The 21,983-nt window shown below is 32.3% G+C and overlaps 1 long non-coding RNA gene across 1 annotated transcript in view; it reads left to right on the top strand.

Moving 5' to 3' along the window:
- The first annotated feature begins 24 nt into the window (after positions 1-24).
- The window catches only part of LOC26514162, a 36,058-nt gene continuing 14,099 nt past the window's right edge, over positions 25-21,983 (top strand). The window contains exons 1-3 of the long non-coding RNA XR_006507727.1: positions 25-342; positions 1,379-1,399; positions 1,466-2,056. This is a non-coding gene — a long non-coding RNA (uncharacterized LOC26514162). The remainder of the gene's footprint in view (positions 343-1,378; positions 1,400-1,465; positions 2,057-21,983) is intronic.

Below are 21,983 nucleotides of genomic sequence, written 5' to 3'. Positions count from 1 at the left end.
AATTTTAAACAAAATAGAACCCCTTTGGCCTGGCACACCTATGTTCTGCTCCCCCTTCACCTACACCTTTGTCGCCTTTGGCTTTTCTTCCTCTTCTTCTTGTTCAGCCTTTTGTTCGGATCCCTTTTGCTCCTCCCGCCCGCGGTTGCTGCTGTCTCTTTTTATCTATTTAGCCAAGTTCTCAGTCTGCGTTTTGTTTGTAATTTAAGCTGCACCCTCTCTCCATGTCCTTCTTCTTCTTTTTGTTGACACCGTCCCTCCCCCCTCCCTTCTACTTTGGTGGCAACTCCGATTTCAGTTTGTCAAGTTGATTGAACCCGTGAACTTTGTGCAGAAAAAAAGGTAAACATAAAACAAAAGCCAAATAAAACAAAGCAGAAAAAAAAGGCGACAAGAAAATATTATTGTTTCAAGTGTATGGGTGTATGGGTGTGTGTGTTTGGGCTTGGAGCCTACCTCAAGTCTAATTAAATTATGACAAGCAAATGGCCAAAGGAGAGGCGGCGAAATGAAGCACACAAGCACACTACGAAAAAAGAAGAATAACAAAGAGTTTGAAAAGCAAAGAACAAAGTTGAAGAAGAAAAACAAACAAACAGAGAGCAGAAAAGTGAAAAATAAAATATAGTTTATAAAACAAACAAAAAAATAAAAACTAAAATTATTTAAAATTATTTTAAAGTTTAAATATTTCTCTCTGTGTATTTATTCTCTTATTGGAAAATTTACAGTTATTTTTCTGATAATTTTCAATAAGAGGAAGAACAAGAAGAAAAGAGATGCCATGATTGTATATTTTTTTTAGCTTTCTTTTAACTTATTATCCTCTAACAAATATTATTTATTTCTTTGATTAAAAAAAAAAAAACAATATGAAATCCATCAGGTGGTTAGCAAAGTAAAATGCAAACGCAAGACCAAAAAGCAAAGTTCTCTTTTCCCTTTTTCCTTTCCCTTGTCCTTTTCCGCCCTTCCAAAGTTTTCTGATTACGTTCAGTTTCGCTTTGATTTCCATTTACACGTTTCCCTTCTGCTTCGCCCCCCTCCCCCCATCCGCTTGCCACCCGTGCAATTACACTGCACTTTTTGGCGCGTGCATTATGCCCTGTGCCCCGCTCCCCCGCCCCCTTCTTTCTACCATTCCCTTTCTCTGTTTATTTCGGTTTCTCACTCGCACGCTAGCGATTTTGTTTTGATTTCGCCACACGGCGACACAGTACAATATTTTTGGGGGGGTTTATATGAACTTGCAGATACCCTACAATATTAAATAAATATTTTAGAACATTGGCATTGTAGGTTATATAGATTTTATAGAAAAATTAAGGATATTATTTAAAATATTTAACTAATTTATTTATTTTTATTGAACTTTCAGACTTAAAATTATAAGTTCAAGGTTAGTAGATTATTTATTTAAAAATTACTAAGACTATAAATTTCTTTATTTATTTTCCCCACAAAGTGAACGAAAAATGTAATATGCCCTCCTTTGCAGGGCATCGGTGCAGCAAAATTGGCGCGTAATTCACGAGCTTTTCTCGGCAACGAAAGTGCAACTTTTCCGCCTGCTGGCAAAGTTCGATTTCGATTGGTTTTGAAATATATATTTTGGTGGCACGATTTTTGCGCAATTAATTTTTGCGTGTGCTGCCATTTGTTGTTTTTTTTTTTTTGCAACAACAAGTGCGGAAAATGAGAAAGAGGAGGAGCAGGAATACCAACTGCGTAAATAACGGGACAACAAGTGGCAGCGCTGCTGCTACTTCTGCTGCTGCAGCGCCCCGACGTCGACGTCCCTGAGTATCTCAATTTCAAGTTAATTTTTTTTCTATCCTCAAGAATGTTTTTTTTTTCTGCCGAGCTTTCACAAAAATTCTACGACGTAACGTTAACCTGTTCACTTCCCCTCAATCATTCGCGTAATAAACGTCTAGAGATGAATTTGATAAATGCCAAAAGGAAGCGTCGGAAACACGATTCGATACTGGAATCATCGTTATGGAAAAAAATATATGAAATACAATAGTTTTTCAAGAATTTGAAATTTTATATGGTAAGCAAGGAAAATTATTTTATATTTTAAAAATATAATAATATTACACATATAATTAATTACGCATACAACATAAAATATGAGATTTTTACTTTTTTTCAACAAAATAAATTAAACAAAATTACTTAAAATAAATTATTAAACTTTTATACAATTCTTTAAAAGAATTTCTTGCTTAAAAATATTCTTTACTTTTTAAAACAAATATTTCACTTAAAACTTTACTTTTTTAGGCCTAAATTGAAACGAATTTAAATAAAATTAGTTAAAAATTTACTGATTAAATAAGTTAGCAAAAAAAATATTAAAATTTGAATATTTCAAATATATAAAATCATAGTTAAAAACAAAATATCTTAAAATAATAAATATTTAATCTCATATTATCTTATTACCTAACTGCATACTTAAGTTTAAATGGAGGAAAAGAATTTAGAAAAAAGCTTGGGAATTATAATTGGTGGAATTTTTGAAATTCCCCATCAACTCCCATCACTAGCCAGACTTTATGTGATATTTAACGGTTTACACGTGCAGCAACAATGTAACAGTAACGTTGACGCCGGCGTCAGCGTCGTCTCACTCTCTCGGCCACGGCTGATAAGATGCAACCGTCTTTGTTGCGCATCAGCAGCAGCGCTGCCAGCGACAGGTGTGTCCTGTAATCGTAATGCCAATTCAAATATTTATTCATATTGCTATTTCTAGTCGCATCTACTTACAAATACACGGTACATAGATACTTTGTAACCTAGTAAGTTATGCTCTCTTGTAGGCCCGCCAGAGACCCCCATTGATAGGGTCCAGTAATCGTAAACTCGATTTTTGCGCACCAGTTTTAATAAACAATGTTGCTATCGCTAATTTAGAGTTACCTGGAAAAAAATTAATAATCATTCTACTAAAAAAAATTGATTTCTTGGGTTTTAAGGTATTTTAAAATTTATTTTGAATAAGGTCACATTATTAGAAAACCAAGAATGGGCATACTACTTGAATTTTTTTTATAAACATAACTAAGAAATTACTGCCTTTAAAAAAAATAATAAAAATATTAGAGAAATTATAAGAAAAGTTGTAAAATTTCAACTGAAATACTTAAGAATATTTTTTGTATATTATTATATTGATTTTTCCAAGTGTATTCATATTGAAGGCTATAGATTCGCCGTTTTTTTGTCATTTATTATTTTTGGCGCCACCTCTTGGACGTATCAGAAGATAACACTTGTCCAGACCTTCAATTATAAATTATTGGAGGGGCTCAAGACTCGAGTATTTGGCTATAACTGATTCATAGACGTAATTATAGACGCAAAAACAAAAAAAAAATCCCATCGAAGGTCACGTTTCTAACGGTTAACGGGAATTTTTAAGGATTACGGTGAAACTATTGATTGCGAAAGTTACACAGGCCAACAGCAAAAAATCTCCACGCATAATTTTACCTGCTCCAAAACCTTTAGGCTCCCCTAAACCAAAGTCCAGAACAAACATAGGTTCTATCACCCACCCTTTCCGCGGTACACCTAAGAGAAGAAATGGATCAAATTTTACCATATATTGAATTATGTAGGCCGTGCAATGGCTATGACCATCATTGTTTCCAGTACATATCATTTTTGAAATGTATGTGTACCAACTAAAATTAAAAAATGGTATCTAGCAGTTACCATATCTTTGGAATACTCATCAAAAGTTGAAATCTCAGATTTTCTACGTTAATTTTTTCTCTTCTATGATTTTTCCCCAAACATTTTTCTATGGAAGATTTTTATTTTCTTATTGAAATCAGTAGATCATACCATGTTTTAATTTTGGATTTAAGGAAAAACTCGAAATAATTTTATTGAATTTAATATAGGTGGTTCAACAATATTTTCTTCAATTAAATTGGAGTTTTTAATCTCATATTTTCAAAAAGTCATGGCTATCTACAACTGTTTCTATATTCAAAACGTATCTATTGCAGGTTCAGCTTGTTTAGTAAAGCTTTATCTACAGTTGTAGATAGCCATGACTTTTTGAAAATATGAGATTAAAAACTCCAATTTAATTGAAGAAAATATTGTTGAACCGCCTATATTAAATTCAATAAAATTATTTCGAGTTTTTCCTTAAATCCAAAATTAAAACATGGTATGATCTACTGATTTCAATAAGGAAATAAAAATCTTCCATAGAAAAATGTTTGGGGAAAAATCATAGAAGAGAAAAAATTAACGTAGAAAATCTGAGATTTCAACTTTTGATGAGTATTCCAAAGATATGGTAACTGCTAGATACCATTTTTTAATTTTAGTTGGTACACATACATTTAAAAAATGAAATGTACTGGAAACAATGATGGTCATAGCCATTACACGGCCTACATAATTCAATATATGGTAAAATTTGATAAATTTCTTCTCTTACGTGTACCGCGGAAACGGTGGGTGATAGAACCTATGTTTGTTCTGGACTTTGGTTCAGGGGAGCCTAAAGGTTATGGAGCAGGTAAAATTATGCGTGGAGGAAAAAAAAAGTTGGAAATTGTCGGCCTGTGTTATCTATGATTTCTTGGAAGTTTTATTTTTGGATATTTTCAGGGACATGGAACTTTTAGATTTTCTCATTTTTAAAGCTACTTATCCTATTTAATGTTATCTTAAATCATAATATCCCACATCTTATCTTTAAATCCGTAATTTGCTTTGTTTTTGTCTCATTTTATGAAATATGAAAGGAATTAACAGTTTTTTACAGTGGGCCTTGTATAGCCCTCTCCCTTGCTCTTTCGCTCTGGGCTCTGCATCTGTCGCAGTCTCTCTGTTTGTTTTTTTTCCTATTCTGCCATCTACCTCAACTTCTTTGTAGTTGACACATTTTGCATAGAGCTTCGAAAAGGATTACGGAAAGGTGTTAAGCAGACAAAAAGCAACAACAAGAGAGGGGGGGGAGAGAGAGAATGGCAGCTGCAAAAACAACAAGAAAAGCTTAAGAAAGCGCGAGAAGGTGGCGGACAAGAAGGATGGATGGATGATGATGATGATGATGAAGGAGAAGGATGGGGAGGATGGGAAGACAACAAGACGAAGATGACGCCGCTGGTACAGTTGCGCTCACACACACACCCATACGCGCAGCGAGAGTGCCAGAGTGAGAGAGGAAAGCAAAGAAACTGCAGCGTGGCGCTTTTATAACGGCATACGGCAAAATAAGCAAAAAAACAAAACTTAATATCATATCTTTAAAATTTTTTTCTGTTTTTGTTTTTTGCATTTTACGTTTGCATTGTTTTTGTTTTTTTTATTTTGTTGTTGTTTTTGCCAGGCGCACTCAAAACAAAACGAATAACGCAGCCGATAGAGTGCGAGAGCAAAAAAAAGCTTTGGAAGCTTTATTTGGCGCGCCGTCTTGTGAGAGAGACTCTCTCTCTCACTCGCCGGTATTTCACAACGGCGTCTAAACTAACTAATTATTAATTATAGACCATTTTGCAAAATGTTGCCTAAAACAAAAAGCTGCAAAAACCCAAATGGGGCTTTGTGTGGGAGGGGGGTTGAGGTGGTTGGGGCGGTCTTAAGAATGTTGGGGCGCAACCCTTGGACCGGCGGACCGGTGGTGGAAAGAGTGCCAGAGAGGAAGTGTGGAAGAGAGAGCGAGATGCAGAGAGTAACAGTGGCAGCGGCGAGAGAGTGCGTGTCATTGAGTGACTCTCTGACTTTGCGTGTCTTTGCATTCTGGCAACATGTGAATGTTGCAGCAACATTGTTGAGCGGGCTTTTCTTTGGTTGAGACTATGGGTCTTGAATTTTTTGTTAAAAGGAGTTTTAAGGACTCTAATTAATAGATAATATGGATATTTTTTGAGTTAGAAATTTATTTGATTTTTATATTAAAGATTTAATATAAATATCTATTTTTTTAACATTTTGTTGACACTTATTTGATCTATTACCAATAAAACGTATCCCTTTTTCTTACCAATTTAATATTATTTCATGTGAAGAGTTTAAAAACCAGCCAACAAAGTTCAAGGTTGTGTATTTTTGTTTGCCAGAAATTACATGAATTATTTAATTTAAGAGTGGATGGAGTTTTGGGGTTTGGGTCTGTATATATTTTTATGCAAATACCCATTCATATTTAAATGTTTGTTTGCCATATAATTCCTCCCCCGACACCGATGGCACCTTATTTTTTATGGATCCCCAAAGTCCTGTCCCCCTTTTTTTTCTTTATTTTTAACCACCCTTTCCCCCATTTTTTTGTTGTTTAATACTCATCCCCAAACTGTCATTAAGTTCTCCCAAAGAATATCAGTTTTCTCATACTAATTTTTATTTTTTTCGCTTGAAACTCATTTTAAGTTTGCTTATTTTTGAAGAAAAGTGTTGTGTGAAGTTTAATTTTCTTAATATTATTATTTAAAAAATTTAATTGGTCTTGTATCAACTTGAGAAAATTGTTGAATTTTATTTAAAGATTTTTTTTATAAATATTTTAATGTTTTAAAAATTTTTGAAAATAATAAACCTATTTATTTAATAGTTTTTTATTTCATATATGTTTTATTATTTTTTATTAAATAAAAATCTAACTATTAATTCAACTTAAGATTTAATTTATTCATTTAAAAATAAATCTGTTTATTTTTAATTTTTTTTGTAAAATGCCTCTTGTATTTTTGGCCGAAAGAATACCTCCCCTGCCAAATTTATTTTAAATTTTAATGCGTACTTACTTGCGTTTTATTTATTTTCCTTCGGTCTGACGGTCTGGCCTCCCCGGCTAACTAAACATCCTTTATCCTGGTCCTGGTACAGTTTCTGGTACGTTTTCCTTGCCATTTGCGGCTGTCTGCGTATTTGGCACAAATTTCCACACGGATGACTGGGCGGGGCGGTGGGCGTGGGCGTGTGTGTGATGGTCGGGGGCGGTCGGCCGGTGGGGCGTGGCTGTCTGCGACCTTCAGAACGATAATGAAATCCAAGCGCAGCAGAAGCAGCAGCAGCAGAAACAACAACGCAAAAAGCAAAACAAACTTGTCAGACAGGACGAAAGGACATTCAACCGTAATAAGGAAGATGGGCGGGGCGAGCGTGGGGGGGGCGTCAGTGAGTGGTAAGGATGAGGGGGTGGTGGTGCAGGCCAGACAGACACTTCCACGTCCTTCCTTTCCTGCTGCGGCTGCTGGTGCTCCTGCTTCTTCTTCTTCTCGTGTCCTGCGCAATCAAGAAGGTCTCCAAAGGATTCAGCGATTTCAGACGCCATCCTTCCATCGTCCTGTTTTTATGGGTTTTTATGGGGTTTTTTTTAATACCCTAGAATAAGGGTATTTATGGTTTTTTTTATATATATATTTTTTTTAAATTTTTTTGGCTCAAGATTTTAGAAGGATATGTTTTTTAATCCTTTTGTCCGCGTGTCCGCGTGTCAGTTTGTCCTTTAGTTTCTAAGTTAATTCTTCTCTTGATTTTTTAAGTTTTTGATGAGAAATTGTTCTAAAAGTCCTTATTTTTAATGTTATATGTTCTTAAAGTTGATCATTTTTTGTAGATTTTTTATAAAAAAAAATTGAAACTTTAAGATTATGACTTATAAACTACTTCTTGAAACTTAAAAAAACCTTATAGCTCTGATATATTCTTCATAAAAAAGGCTTAGGCTTCTAAATTCTTAATTAAAAAAAAAACAATCAGAGATACTTAAGAGTATCCTTTAAAAACCAATCACCAAGAGCATCTTAACTTCGTCACCTTCCTAACTAATTCCTTAACGTCTCCTCTTGAAGGTCACGCCCTTGTCCTCCTGGCCCGCCTCTTTGAGGGGGCGTGGTAGTGGGGGCAGTGGCTGCAGCTCCTACTTCTCCTATTTATTATTATTATTTTGGTTTTTTTTTTTTTTTGCTGCTTTGTTTCTGCGGTGTGTGTATGTGTGTATGTATATGTAGTTATCCTTTTTAGCCGACAAGGACACACCCGTTCAGCTCAAGGCTCAAGGTCATTCCGTGGGCCAGGTTAATGTGCGTCTGCGACGGGAATTTGGAATTGGCATCGGAATTGAAATCGGAATTGGAAATGAAAATGAAAATTATCCGAGCGAAATGGCGAGGAAGGAAAGGCGATGAGATACTAAGGACATTAGGGACCAAAAAAAGGAGGGAGGTCTTCTTTAAAAAAGTCAAGATTTAAATATAGAAATTTGTACAGAGAGAGGTTGTAAAAAACTTAACTTTTAACGTTACTTAATTTTAATAAATTATTTTTTAGAGATTAAGTAAATTCTGTATAGAAAATAATTGATGGAAAAATTATACAAAAACTTTAATCGACAGACTAACCATCTATATTTTGATTAGAAAACCCCCAAGAGCTCTAGAGTCAATCGATTAAATTATTTCCACTAATTCATTAGCCGTATCTGATTTAATTAGTCAAGTGCCCAGCCTGCTCTAAAGTCATTTATTCATTATCCATTATCCTTATCGGTTGGAGCCGGTTGAAGCCATATGGCTACCGATCTCGGCTCGGATCAGCGACTAATTTCAAGCCTCATGAATCAAAAACGCCGAGGAGGCTTCCCAAAAAGTCTGACTAGTTGTTCTTCTTCTATTCAATACACTTAAAGAAAAGGGGATAACATAGTATCCAGTCTAAGAAATAGGAAAATTTTAGCAACTATTACTTTGATTTTAAAACTTCTGGCTCTAATTCTTGTCATAACTATTTTTTTTGTAATTTTTTTTTCTGTGTACTCGTGTGCACTTGTAATCTCTGAAAAAAAGTGATGGAAAAAGTGCTGCACACACAAGTGGCACAGGGCAAAAAAAAAAAATAGAAAAAAAATAAGAAAAAAGGACCCACTCGAGAGAAGAATCTCTAAGAGTCTCAAATTGAAGCCACCGGGGAAAACAATCAACACCAGAAAAACACACACAAAAAATTATAAATGAAGCTGGGAGTTGTATACAGACTATAGAATACCTCGTTATTATATATTTTTAAAATTATTTTAAAGATTTTTATTTTTTAGAGAGTTTTAAAGACATTTTTTTTGAATTAAAAACATAACAAATTACGATAAAAGATTTTATTATGTTATTATGTAGTTCTTATCTATTACCTTTATATTTTTTAATATTTTTATTTTAATATATGATTATCAGAATATTTAATGAAATATTTTTAAATTTAAAATTAAAAAAAAAAAACCAGCCAAAAAAATGGTGCAAGATGAAAGTGGTCTGAAAGAGATAATTAATATTCTGGCGATTACCCTGGAAATCCTTAAGACTAAAAAGAGAAAAAAAACATAGCCAGGGGTGGGGTCGGGGGTTAAAGATAAAGAGGGGAGTGGGGGGATGGTGGAGGGTGGAGGAGGTGGAGGGGGAGGGGGAAGACTGGCTGGCGTACCTGCCATGTCGATAGGCTCTTCGGCTACTTCACATTTCCCGGGACCCCCGACGTCTCGTCAAAATTGTAGCACTTGAGGTTATCGTCGAGGGAAAATCATTAAACACACGCACGATAAGCGGGAAAATCTAGCTCTTGAGCAGTCTTCACTTTTCCAGCAGTCCTCCCCCCTCCCCCCCCCCCTCCTTGAACTCAAAAAAAAAACAAACTAATATTTCCCCTCACCGTGTGTGTGTGTGTGTGAGTCTCGAGATAATTTTCTTGTTTATTTTTGGATAACAGCAGCTTTTCGCTTTCCATTTCTGCTGGTTTTTCCTTCGATTTGTCTTCTCTATCTATCTGACTATCTATCTCTTTCGGTTGATGGTTCGTCTATCTCTTTCAGGGGGGGGGGGAGGACCTGCGGTGTCTGCCGTCTCTGTTTGGCCGCCAAGAGCGTGACCTTTTGTCGCTGGCAGCTAACAAAAATATCCGAACAGAACTCCCTTCAGATACAGATACAGATACAGAGATACAAAGATCGAGATACAAATACTATCTAGCACCAGAGAGCTACATAGCTATATATCCGTGTGTATTTGAAGATACAGATACTGAGATACTGAGATATATGGCGCATCCGTTGGGTGTATTTTTGGTCAGCCTTAGGACGGATTTCAGATTTGTCCTAACAGATTTAGACAAAAAAAAAAAAACAAATTAAATAGAAAAAAAAAGCTGCAGTTTCTTGCCCCCGAAAACTTTGGGGCTACGTTAATTTTAGACCACCTGGGGTCGTTCTTACTCTTTATAGATCTCTGCCTTTTTTTATTTCGGAATCTTGTTGGCCAATCTACTAAGAATACGTTTTTTAAGAAGATTTTAAATAGGAAATTTTTTAGAAAATAAAACTAAAGTTTAAACTTCAAAACAAGCAAGTTCAGACATTTTTTTTGTTGGTATTTTAATTAAAAATAATAATTCTGAAAGTTTAGACCCTCTAGATATCCAAGAACTATCAGAATTCTTCCGGTAATGACTTCAAAAAAAGAAGATTTTGAATAAGAAATTTTAATTAAGTTAACTTCAAACATCTTTAGACCTTATTTTTGCTACTATATTGTATTATAAATACCAACTATGAAAGTCTAGACCCTCTAGCCCCTCAAGAACTTTCAATATACTTCCGGTAGTGCCTCTGAAAGTTCCATATATCATCCCTGCGATCTCTCCCGACTGTGAATCCCCCCTTTACGCGTTTCGCTAATCAAAAAGCAAAAAATCAAAGCCCCTGCCACTCGTTTTCCATTTAAAGTATTGCTAATTAAGTTCCCCTCCATCCACTTGATACCATAAAATACAAAAAAAAAAAATCGAAAAATCCAACAATAAAATATATAGAAATACCTCCCGTATCGAAACGTGTGCGTTTTCCTATCTTAAATCGTGCGTTTATATATTATATATATATTCTATATCTGTCAGCTAGTGGAATCTTATCAATTGTCAAACACTTAAGTGTCGTAGTATAATTCAAACTAAACTAAACTAATTTACTATCACTTTTTCAAAAAAAAAAAAAAGTATATATTTCCCCTTTTTTTTTGAAGGTCTTTTCGAGTGAAAAAAGTTGGAAAGTATATACTATAATTTATATATAATATATAGTTTTGGTTATCAATCAAGGTCTGTATCGCGCGATTCTGCAAACTCTTTAGCAAATAATCTCTTTTTCTTTCTACCTCACGCATTTTTTGTTAGATTTTTTGATTATATGTAGTTTTTTTTTTTTGATTATATTCATAAAAAAAAAGAAACAACAAAAATGCTATACATTTTTTTTGGCCAACGCAGCAGCCAACCAAGGTCGGACCAAGTCGTGTTGGGTAATTCTAACTAAAATAGTTACTCAACCTAACTTTAGTCAGTTATCAGCGGGTTACTTAACTGCAAATTTAATACGTTTAATGGCGCCTTGATGAGTTCATAAAAAGATACCAAGAGCAATTTTATTTATTTCTTTATTAACTGGCAAGACATATGAGAGATGATATTCAAATTAGTTGGGATCCGATTTACATTTTTAATTTGAAAAAGAATAAGTTATTTATGTGATTTTTTTTTTTGCAGATTTTAATAATAAATGCAAGAATGCTTACAGGATTATTATTTATTGATGAAAAATTTAAGAAATATAAAAATATAAATAAACCTACAATAGCTTCTCTAAAAATTATGAAATTTCCCATTTTGTTAATAATTTTTTGGCCCAAACTCCGCGATAACCTTCTTTGAACCTTTTTTTATTGACTTCGAAATGGAGATAATCATATTGACACGATCAGTGGAATTCCATGCGATTTATTACTAAATTAAAGACACAAGTTTACGCACAAATTTTTTATTGTATTTTATATTTTTATTTCTTTTTTTGTAAGAAGATAAAAGACCAAGACAAAAACTGCTAATTAGTCGCAAAAGGGAATTTCGCATGGGAAGAGGAGAAGCGTGCAAAAAATCGCCAAAAAAAATGTAAAAAATAACTAAAAAAATGTAAAAAAAAAAAAGCCAAAGGCGACGTTTAGAAGTTAATTAAGCAAATTGGAAAAGTAAAGGCCCATAAAGGGAAGGGCGGGGGTCAAAGGGGGGTAGCAGAGCTGACCACTCAATATGAGGCGAAAGATTAATGAACAAATCGAACAAAAGACCAAAAACCGAAACAAAGTATCAACATAATGAACAAAATGTACGGCTCAGGCCATGGGAAAATGCGAAAAATTCGACTGGCCAACCAGGGCACTGAGAGAAAAATTTAAAACAATTTATAGGACTATTATTTTACTATTTTAGGGAGAAGGAGAAGAAAACTATGATATTTTGTTTGATAATTGAGCTATTTTTGTTTTAGAAAGTTTACAAAAAATCTTTAAAAAATTATCTTATTAATACTTTATCTAATTTTTTATTAAAATTAAAATTAAGTTAGTCTTAGTTTCATAAATTTTTCATTTAAAATTTTCCCCAAATATAATTTCTTGTGTAAAGTTTCATTTTAACAAAATTTTTTTCTCTTAAAAAAAAATGGAAAAAAATATAATAATGGCCAGTAAACTCTAAAAAAAAAAAATAAGAAAATTTGGGTCGACCTATCTAGATTCTAGAAGGTAGAATTTTTCGGAAAGCTTACGAATCGAATAGCAAAACAAAAATAGTGCCAAAAAAACAGAGCCAAAACAAAGACTTTTGTGTTTAGAAAAGTAAAGGTAAGGAAAAACAAGAAAAACTACCAAATAAAAAAAATATATACATATATATGTATATATATATATCATATATGTATGTATTTTTGTATATATGTATATGGCGAATTTCGGGGAATAAAGAAAGACCAGCAAATAAATTAAAATATTACATCGGTGACCCTGAACCTCGTCTAACGTGTTGGCTTTGTTGTTCTTTTTTTTTTTTTGCTTAAATTATAATGGTTATTGTTGTTGTTAAAGCAAAAGCTGGATTTTATGAACAGTGGGACTAAAGTTAAATTAATTATATATTTTTTTAAGTTTAAAAAATATTAGGAACCGAAAAAGGTAGGAAACTCTAAGGAAACCCTAAGAATTTCTCATTAAATAGTTTCTATACCTTAAAAATTTTTTAAAAAATGTCTTTAATTATATTTCAAGTTTATTTTTGAAATATTTAATATGTTTTAGAATTTGTAGAATTTAAATCTTGTAGTATTTTAATTTATAAAAATAAAAAAAATTAAAAAATGGTACCCCAGTGAGGAAACTCAGTTCACACATTCCCTGAGCACCTTGCCCCGCCCCCTTTGGAAACAGTTGGGGCCTCTTAGCCCCCCTTTGTCACCCGTTGGTACTCACCTGTCCTCCTCCTCCCCCCCGGGGAGTCTCCGGTTGATCGATCCATTCAAAGCGATCGGCGAGCTGGTCAATTGGCACGGGCATTGTTGGCCACTTTGGTGTGGAGTGTGGCCCCAAGTTGGTGGTCCATTCCGGCTCATAGCCCTTCACAAAAATTGCACTGAAAAAAAAAATAATAATGAGAAAAATATGAGTATTAGTTTTTATATTTTTTTAAAGATTGTTTTTGGCAATACCCTTTGAAAAATTCTTCTTAAAAACTTTAAAAAACTATGTTAAATACTTAATTTAAAAAAGAACATAAATTTCTCCAAGTGGAAAACTACTGGCGATCGATGGCGCATGACAAGTGTATGGAAATGTCCAATTTCCAAACAATCAAAGCGAACCGAACCAGTCCAGATCGATCCAACACCACCTGCCCAGAAATTATGGAGCCACCAACAAAAAAAAACATAAAAAAACAACAAATAATTTTAAATTCAAGAGAGACAAAAAAAAAGAAATCTTACCTTCCGGGTATCTTTTTTTCTGTGTGTATGTGTGGCGCGTGACTTGGAGACATTTTTTTAATTTAATTAAAGTTATTTTGTAACTAAGGGTTTCGTTTTTTTTTAATAAGATCATTATAGAAGTGAATTTTATTATTATTCTATTAGAATTTAATAGAAGTGGTTCTTTTTTATTTTTGATTTAGAAATTGAGAAACATTTATTGAAGTTTCAATGAAAAATTGAATTTATATATAATTTAAGGGACTTAATTGTATTATTTTTAGACTTATATTTGTTTTTTATATATATACTCTATAAGGGATTTTTGTTTTCTGAAAAACTATCTTTTTTTAAAAAGAGTTATGTTTGAAACTAAATCCTCAATATATTACTATAACTTCCTCTACAGAGTATATCTTATTCGTATGTTATTTATTTCCTTTTCAATCCTTTTTTCCCTTTTTTTTTTTGCTCTTTTTTTTAATACTATTTTATCTTACTTGCTATACAAAAAAAAAAAAATACAAAATAAGGGAAAAAACAAAACGATATACAACTTTGCGGTTGAGTTTCTATTTTCCCACGCGCTGAGGAGGTGAAGAAATAAGAGAAAAATAAAACGAGAATAATCAGAGGGGGGGATTGGGGAAGAAGGAGGGGGAGGAGGAGGAGTAGGACCAGGGGGCAGAGTGGAGCAGCTTAAGCATTTGCTTACTTTTATCACATTTGTGTTTTGACAGCTTTTCCAACACACTCTCGCACTCGGAGTCACTCGATTAATTTATAAGAAGTTTCACGCACTTTGCGCCGCAACCTTGACACGCATGACGAATTACCAAAAAATAAAAAAAAGATATAGATACATTATAAACACATGCACAGATATTTTAAATGAAGATATCAAAAAAGAAATTATTAAAAACAAAAAAAATTAAGAGGAGAAAAAGAGATTATTGGCTAAAATATGTAATTAATATTTCTCTGTTATTATTCAATGGTATGAAACATTTTAAAATGTATATTTTTAATCTATTATATATTTTTTATTTCATTACCAATATTTTATTTAATTTTCATGGCTTAAAAACTCAAAATAAAAACCAAAAATAAATCTCCTTTAATCAGCAAAAAAATGCAATTAAAAGACATAATTGGCACGTGCAAAAATTTCAAACTCCTTCCGCTCTAACCTTTTTTTTTTTTTAAAGCAAATAATACTTATATATAGGGATATAGGAAAATGCATAAAGTCAGACATTCCGGGCTTCTCAAATTCAATTCTTGAGAACAAAGTTTTCAACTCCAGTCTGCAGTCTTCAGCCATCTGTAATTTGCAAAAAAAGCAAAATAAATACAGTTTTTAATGGAAATTCTAGACACAACAATTTATTTTTCATATTTCAAGTGCAAAGTCAAAACATGTATGGAAAATAAGTGCTGATAATACAAATGGCAATTTAATAAATCACTTTAAAATAATAACAATTATATAAGACTAATGAAATAAAATAAAATAAATGTTTAATTTCTTTAACACATTAAATAATAAATAAAGGTTAAAAAATAACTATTTATTTAAAATTTTTAATTCATTCAAAATTTCTCTCAATATGATTATTTTTTTCTCCATTTTTTTTATAGCTTAGTTAACAATTCTGTTGAGCTTTTAAAATATTATGTTACGAACTTGAAAACTGTGGTTTAAGCAGATCATTAAATCATAATATTATTATTGTTATTGAATTACAATGGGCTTTGTTTTATTTTAAACCTAGTCGGCATAATTGATTTCTTTGTCGTGGTTTCTTATAATAAATATTTTAAAAAAAATATATATTCAATAAATTTGTGATTGTGAGAAATTGAATTTCGCTTAAGTATGTTAAATATACATTTTCTGCATCTTTTGCGATTTATTTTATTTATTTCTTTTTTTGTCAATTTATTGGACTGACAATGTCAGCTAAAAGTTCACCAAATTGCGCCGTAGACACCCGCCTCCCCAAAAAAAAAAGAAAAATAAAAGTTTCGCAGGAAATGTCACCTTATACGACACAAGAAACACAATTCGTTGACATTGCAAAATAATTTCTGAAACACTTTTTTCGAATTCGATTTCTGTGACTGATTTTCTACGCAGTTGTTTAAAAATCAATAATATAAAAAAAAAGAAATAACATAAAACATAAAAAAGAACTCATGCTAATGCATAGATCAAAGGCAACTCGAAGGGAACTTGTTTCCAAACTTTAATATTAAAAAGTTTCCACAGGTGATTTTTTGCTTTGTTTACAGTAATCACATAAAATTGTTAAACAAATGAGGGATGGGCAATAAAATTAGGTAAAATGGACTTTAAAGTTGATATGTTTTAATCAAAAAATTGAATACATTTTCATTTGATGAATTTTTTTGTTGAGAAGTAAAGAGTTTTAATAACTCAAATAATCAGAAAAGAAAGATGAATTATATTTTAGTTCTCAATAAGATATTAAGCTAATAATAATATAAAATCCATTGCCAAAAAAAAAATATAAAACAACAACTAAAAACCAAACAATTAAAGGCACGTGTTGGCCAAAAAACGACACAAAGGGAGTGTGTGGGTGAAAAAAAGTGTCAAGACCATTAATTAAAATAAATAAAATGTGTTTATTTATGTACCCACCCACTACCACCTTCTCTCTATCACCTTTTCAACGCCCTTCAAATAAATACCTAAAAAATAAATAAAACCCATTGCCCCAACAGACACAAAATGTCAAAGATAAAAAAATTAGCATGAAATAATAAATTTATCTTGAATCTGGTTGCCAGAATTAGAAAATAAAATGAAATTATTACAGCACGTCTTTGTTCTTTTTGTTTTTTTTTTTTTTTTTAATTATATTTGTAATGCTTCTTTTTGTTGTATTTATTTTTTGGTTTTATTTCTCAAGTACAATATGTTGATACACTACGCGTCATAGGTGAGTCTTTTATGGCTCCCCAGGGTGTGGAAAGTTTGCTCAATATTTATTTATTTTTTTGTTTTGGGTGGAAATTTGTGAAAATTATACGAAGAATCTGTCAGAGACACGGAAATTCTGGGGAATCGGTGGACAAACGGAGGTGTTGCTGGCTCCATAAAAAAAGATTCCATCATTTTATCAAAAAAACTGTAATAAAAATAAATAAATAAATATTTATTTTTCCCTTGGTGAAATAGTTTTTGGAAATTTTCATTGGTCGATGTCGTTTGATTTTCATATTTTTCCATTCCAAACATATTTTAGTTTCAAGTTGAATTATTTTTAATGATTAATAATAGATCTGAAAATATTTGTTGCTAATTAGGCTTCTGCTACATTTTCTGTTTTAAACACAATGATTTTAGAGTAAGGAAATCAATAAAAAGAAATAAAAAAAATTTTATTTAAAAAAAATTATTTATTTAAAAGATTTTATTTAGTTGTTTTTAAGTTTCTTAAGTGCTGGCTATGAGAATCGAGGAGGAGGGCGCTATTATTTTAATTAATTAAAAAAACAATTATTTTATTTTATTTAAATAAAATAAAAAAAAAACAGAAAAAATTTGCAACAACAACAAAACTACAAGAACATAGACTAAAATAACAACAACTACAACAAAGACTACAATAAAAAAAATATAACAAAAAAAATATTTTTTAATTAATTTTTTTCATAATTTTCCAGTTGCTTAAGTGCAATGTATGAGAATCGAGGAGGAGGGCACTATAATTTTAATAAATTTTTTATTTTATTTTTTATGCATATCTTTTTAACCATCCATTTTTTTGTTAGAAAAGTACAATTTTTAGTTGCTTAATTTGCTGGAAAATATTATAGGATCCTTTGGAAGGGTATTCAAAAAACATGAAACATAAAAAAGAAGTCCCATGCAAATGTTTTACTTTCCGCGTCTGTTTAGCTTTTTTTTTGGGTATTTTTTTTTTGGCACTTGACGACTGGCTTTCAGATCATTGGCCCACCTACCGCCCCCCACATACGCACCCCCCTCCTGGCCACAAAAAAAAATGTTTCACATGCGTCGTCTATATTATGCCTACGACTGGAAAGTCTTTAAAACTAATTTACGAGCAAACATTATGGATCTTGGCAGCCCAAAGGCACAACAACAATAACACCAACAAAAATTAAAACAAAAACTTAAAAATGAAAAGAAGAAAAACAATAAAAATACTTGAAAGAGTGGCTAAAAACGAAAAAAAAAAAAAATAGAATTCGCGGCCAAATGTTAATTACCAATAAATGTTTTAAAGTTCAAATAGAAATACTTCAAGGTGTGTAAAATAAAATAAAAACTATAAGATAAAAAAGGGAAATAAAATGAAATAAGTGGGTAGTGGGTGGTGGGTGGGGGGTGGTGGGCGTGGAATGTCACAACTTTACAGAAATTTAAGTTGGCGGCTGGGTTTTTAAAACATATTTATTCGGCGACATTTTGGCATCAAATCAAAAATTCGTACATAAACTATTTTTGAAAAGCGACACAGGCCAGCACACAGCACAGGATGATGGTTTTTTTTTGTTCTATTATTTCTTGTTGTTTTTGTTATTGTTATTTTTGTCGGCTGGCGACTAAAACGTTTTGTTTTGGATTTATGCGATTTTGATGGAATCACTCGCAGACAACGGCGACAGCGTCCAAAAATAAGTGTAACCAGGAAGCGAAAGCAGAGCGCCAAAGAAATAAGAACCGAAAAAAATCATAAAGCTTAAAAGCCTCACAGAACTAAAGTAATGAATGTGGCCAGGGCCCTAAATGATCGACCTAATAGATCATCTGGAATGAAATATATAAATTCATAATCTTATTCTTAAAAAATTAGAATTCTTCAAATATTAGTGTTTTTTTAAATTTGTGATGTGTAGAAAAAGTAGTTTGCTGGGAACCTAATCGAGTAAAGTATTTCAAGTAAAAGTATGATAAAAAATAAATAATAATATTTAATTATTAATTTTATATTATTTTATATTTTTTTTATTACTTAATTGCTGTCTATGAGAATCGAGGAGGAGGGCGCTATTTTTTAAAAATTAATTTCTTTACCAGTTTTTTTTTTACTTAAAATATTTCATTTTTCGTTGCCTACTTCTTGGCAATATTTTAAGATCCTTTTGAAAGGATCTTTAAGAATCTTTGTGAGTATTATTTACTTGTTTAATTCCTATTATGTTTTTATAAAATATTAATAAATAGGCCAACTTAAGTGCAAACTAGGGGGTACCTGCATAAATTGAAGAAATAACATTTAAATGTTAATCCTAACTGACAATTTACCTTAAATTTTCCATGGCACTCACTAAAAAATGAGAAAAAAAAAGTCTTAAACAAAGACAAAATGGATTGGATAAATATAAGTTAGACGTATGCCATGTTAGATACTTAGCACGGCCTAAAAATCCAACCGAACAATAGATAAATATCATGCAGCTGGCATCGTTTTAGTTTGCTTTTGGCTATATGTCTCTAATTTGTCTATTCTAATTTTACTCACAAAAAAAATATAGGAAAAAAAAAAAGACGAGAAAATTCACAATGGAACTGAAACTGATCACCTAATTTGGTGCGACGACCTCCCGGAAAATGTTAAAAAGAAAATACATACCCCCTTAAAAAAAAAACTAAACAAAAATTGTTTGAAATGTAAATTTTGTGAACTAGATTTCTTTTTTGGATTTTTTGAAGAGTAAGAGAATGCAAACAGCAGCATCTTTGGAGTTTGCTGTAGTGATTACCACAGCTATTACCTAAGTACACATACCTCTCATCTAGCCAGATACTATTTATCATTATCATACTGACGACTGAGGACTGTGGACTGATGGACTCATGATGACGATGACTATGACTATGAAGATGATAATGATAATGATAATGATAATGATAATGATAATGATTGTGAGATGAGGGTCTCGTGCTCTCCCAGAAAATTGTGCCACAGTCAACATTTGCATATCACTTTCATTTCGTCTTTTTGGTAATGGTACTGGTACTGGTAATATATGTAACAAGTAAACAAGAAAATAAAAGGCAGTTTAGATGACTTGGTTTTATCATTCACTCTAAGAGGGTATCTGTATTTTATTACAGTGTAGTATATCATAGAAAATGGGAAACTCTATTCTACTAGGAGCTCTAGTTTTTACTAACATTTTCTCTTTCAATTTTCTACTACTCTATTATCTCTAAAATACTAAAAGATTCAATAAATTTGAGAGCTCTTCTCCTCGCTTCTCACTGAGACTATCTAGTAAGCTCTTTAAAAATGTTTTCCATATTTTTCTATTTATTTTTTGAAAATAAAATAGTTTTTAATATTTCGAAATTCCACCTGTAACTCTCCCAGTTTTCTGCCAGTGCATTGTCACCCAAATCTATAAGGCCAAAAAAAAAAAATGAAAATCTTGGATGTGTTGGGGAGTATCAAATAGCTCCATCTCCGCCCCAGTCTTCCCCCTCACCGCCCCCCTCTCCTGGGGTTTCTTGTGCATTATCATGATCATTATCATGATGATCGCTGGGCGTCTTCGGTTGCGTTTTAGTTTTATTTGACAGACGTGAGAATTTTGTGAGCAAAGAAAACGAAACAAATACACAAACACACCAACGATAACAGAGCATATCTGGACAAACACAAACCCAAACACAAATTCAAATACAAACAAACAAAAACAAACACACAACTGCATAAGTGTCACTGATATGTATCTGTATCTATGTTGCCTTACCTGCATTTCCAAGATATCAGATAGGCAAAAACAAAATATATAAATAAAATGAAAATTGAAGTTTTAAAATTTATTCAATTGCTTAGAAATATAAAATAATTATTTAATCTTATTTTTTTTATTCCAAAAATCCGCATTATATATATTTATAAATTTTTAAAAGCTTCATACAGCTGATACCACATAAAATAGTCTTGTGGAAATTCCATTCCAAGACAAAAAATGTAAAAAAAAAATACATGCAACGAGAGAAAAAGTCTGTTATCTGTCAGATAGGCCTTCGGGGGGGAGCTGTATCTCATAGATACACCTCAGAAAGTGTCTGCTGTGTGAGAGGTATGTAGATAGGTGTGTGTGTGGGGCTGCTCTAATTTCTTGATCACACTTCGCCCCAGAGGCGACCGGAGGTGGCTGCTGCAAATCGAGGGAAGTGTTGTGGCATCTGCCGGGCATTTGTCGAATGGATTAGCATTCCAAATGGATAACAAACAAAGTGCAATGCCAGATACATTCCTGTTATTTTCCACCTCCGTTTCTATTGCTCTCTTACTTTTTCTATTTTATCTATCGGTGATGACAGTCGTGATGATGATTACACAAGTGCGATGACAACCAAACGTATCCAAGAAAATGCAAACACTGGAAATGTGTGTAAACAGAAATTGATAAAAAAAAAAAAGTACGAAGAAATATTTATAAAAAAAAAAATGGTAGAGAAAAAAAAAGATCAAGAAAGCAATAAACCCCGAAACCCCACACACACACTGTTATATACACATTTTTTTTTAGTTAAATTCATTAAATATTAGCTCTATAAACTCGATGGCTTCGTCAGCGAATCGTAACAAAATAAACACTGTCGAAATTGAGAATTTTTCTAGCTGACAGGGGAAAAGTGATTGAGAGTTTCGAATTATAAATCAAATAGTTGAATATCAAAGGAAATAGTGTTGACTATTTTATACATTTTTTCCAACTATTCTATCTTTGAAATGTCTAAAAGTATCTTACCTAACAGTTACCTAATTGGCTGAAAAATATTTTTAAAATAAAATATAAAAATTATAAAAAAAAAGAGCATTCCCATATTCGATCTCACCCACAGATCATAAAACATTTCCCGGAGGTCCCTGACACTTTAGACTTTAACAATTGAATTTTGGAAAACTCTTTCCTATGTCATCGCTTTTCTGTGTATATTTCTTTTTGTCGTTTAATATTTTTTTTGTTTTATGATTGATTTGTGTGCGCCATTAAGATTGCATATCGATATCAATGGCGACGCTGGTCTTAAGAGTCAAAGCCTACCGCCATAAAAAAAAAAGAATCGAAATAAACGAAATTTGTGAGGTGCTTCTAGGTTGCTAGGCCTATTTCTAGGGACCACGCCCCGGCCTCTTCCGCCCCCTCGAAAGTC

Source organism: Drosophila ananassae, chromosome XR (assembly GCF_017639315.1).
Source record: "Drosophila ananassae strain 14024-0371.13 chromosome XR, ASM1763931v2, whole genome shotgun sequence".
Taxonomy (NCBI): Eukaryota; Metazoa; Arthropoda; class Insecta; order Diptera; family Drosophilidae; genus Drosophila; species Drosophila ananassae.
Note: the sequence above shows the minus strand (reverse complement) of the source record. Positions and strands in the feature narration are given on the sequence as shown.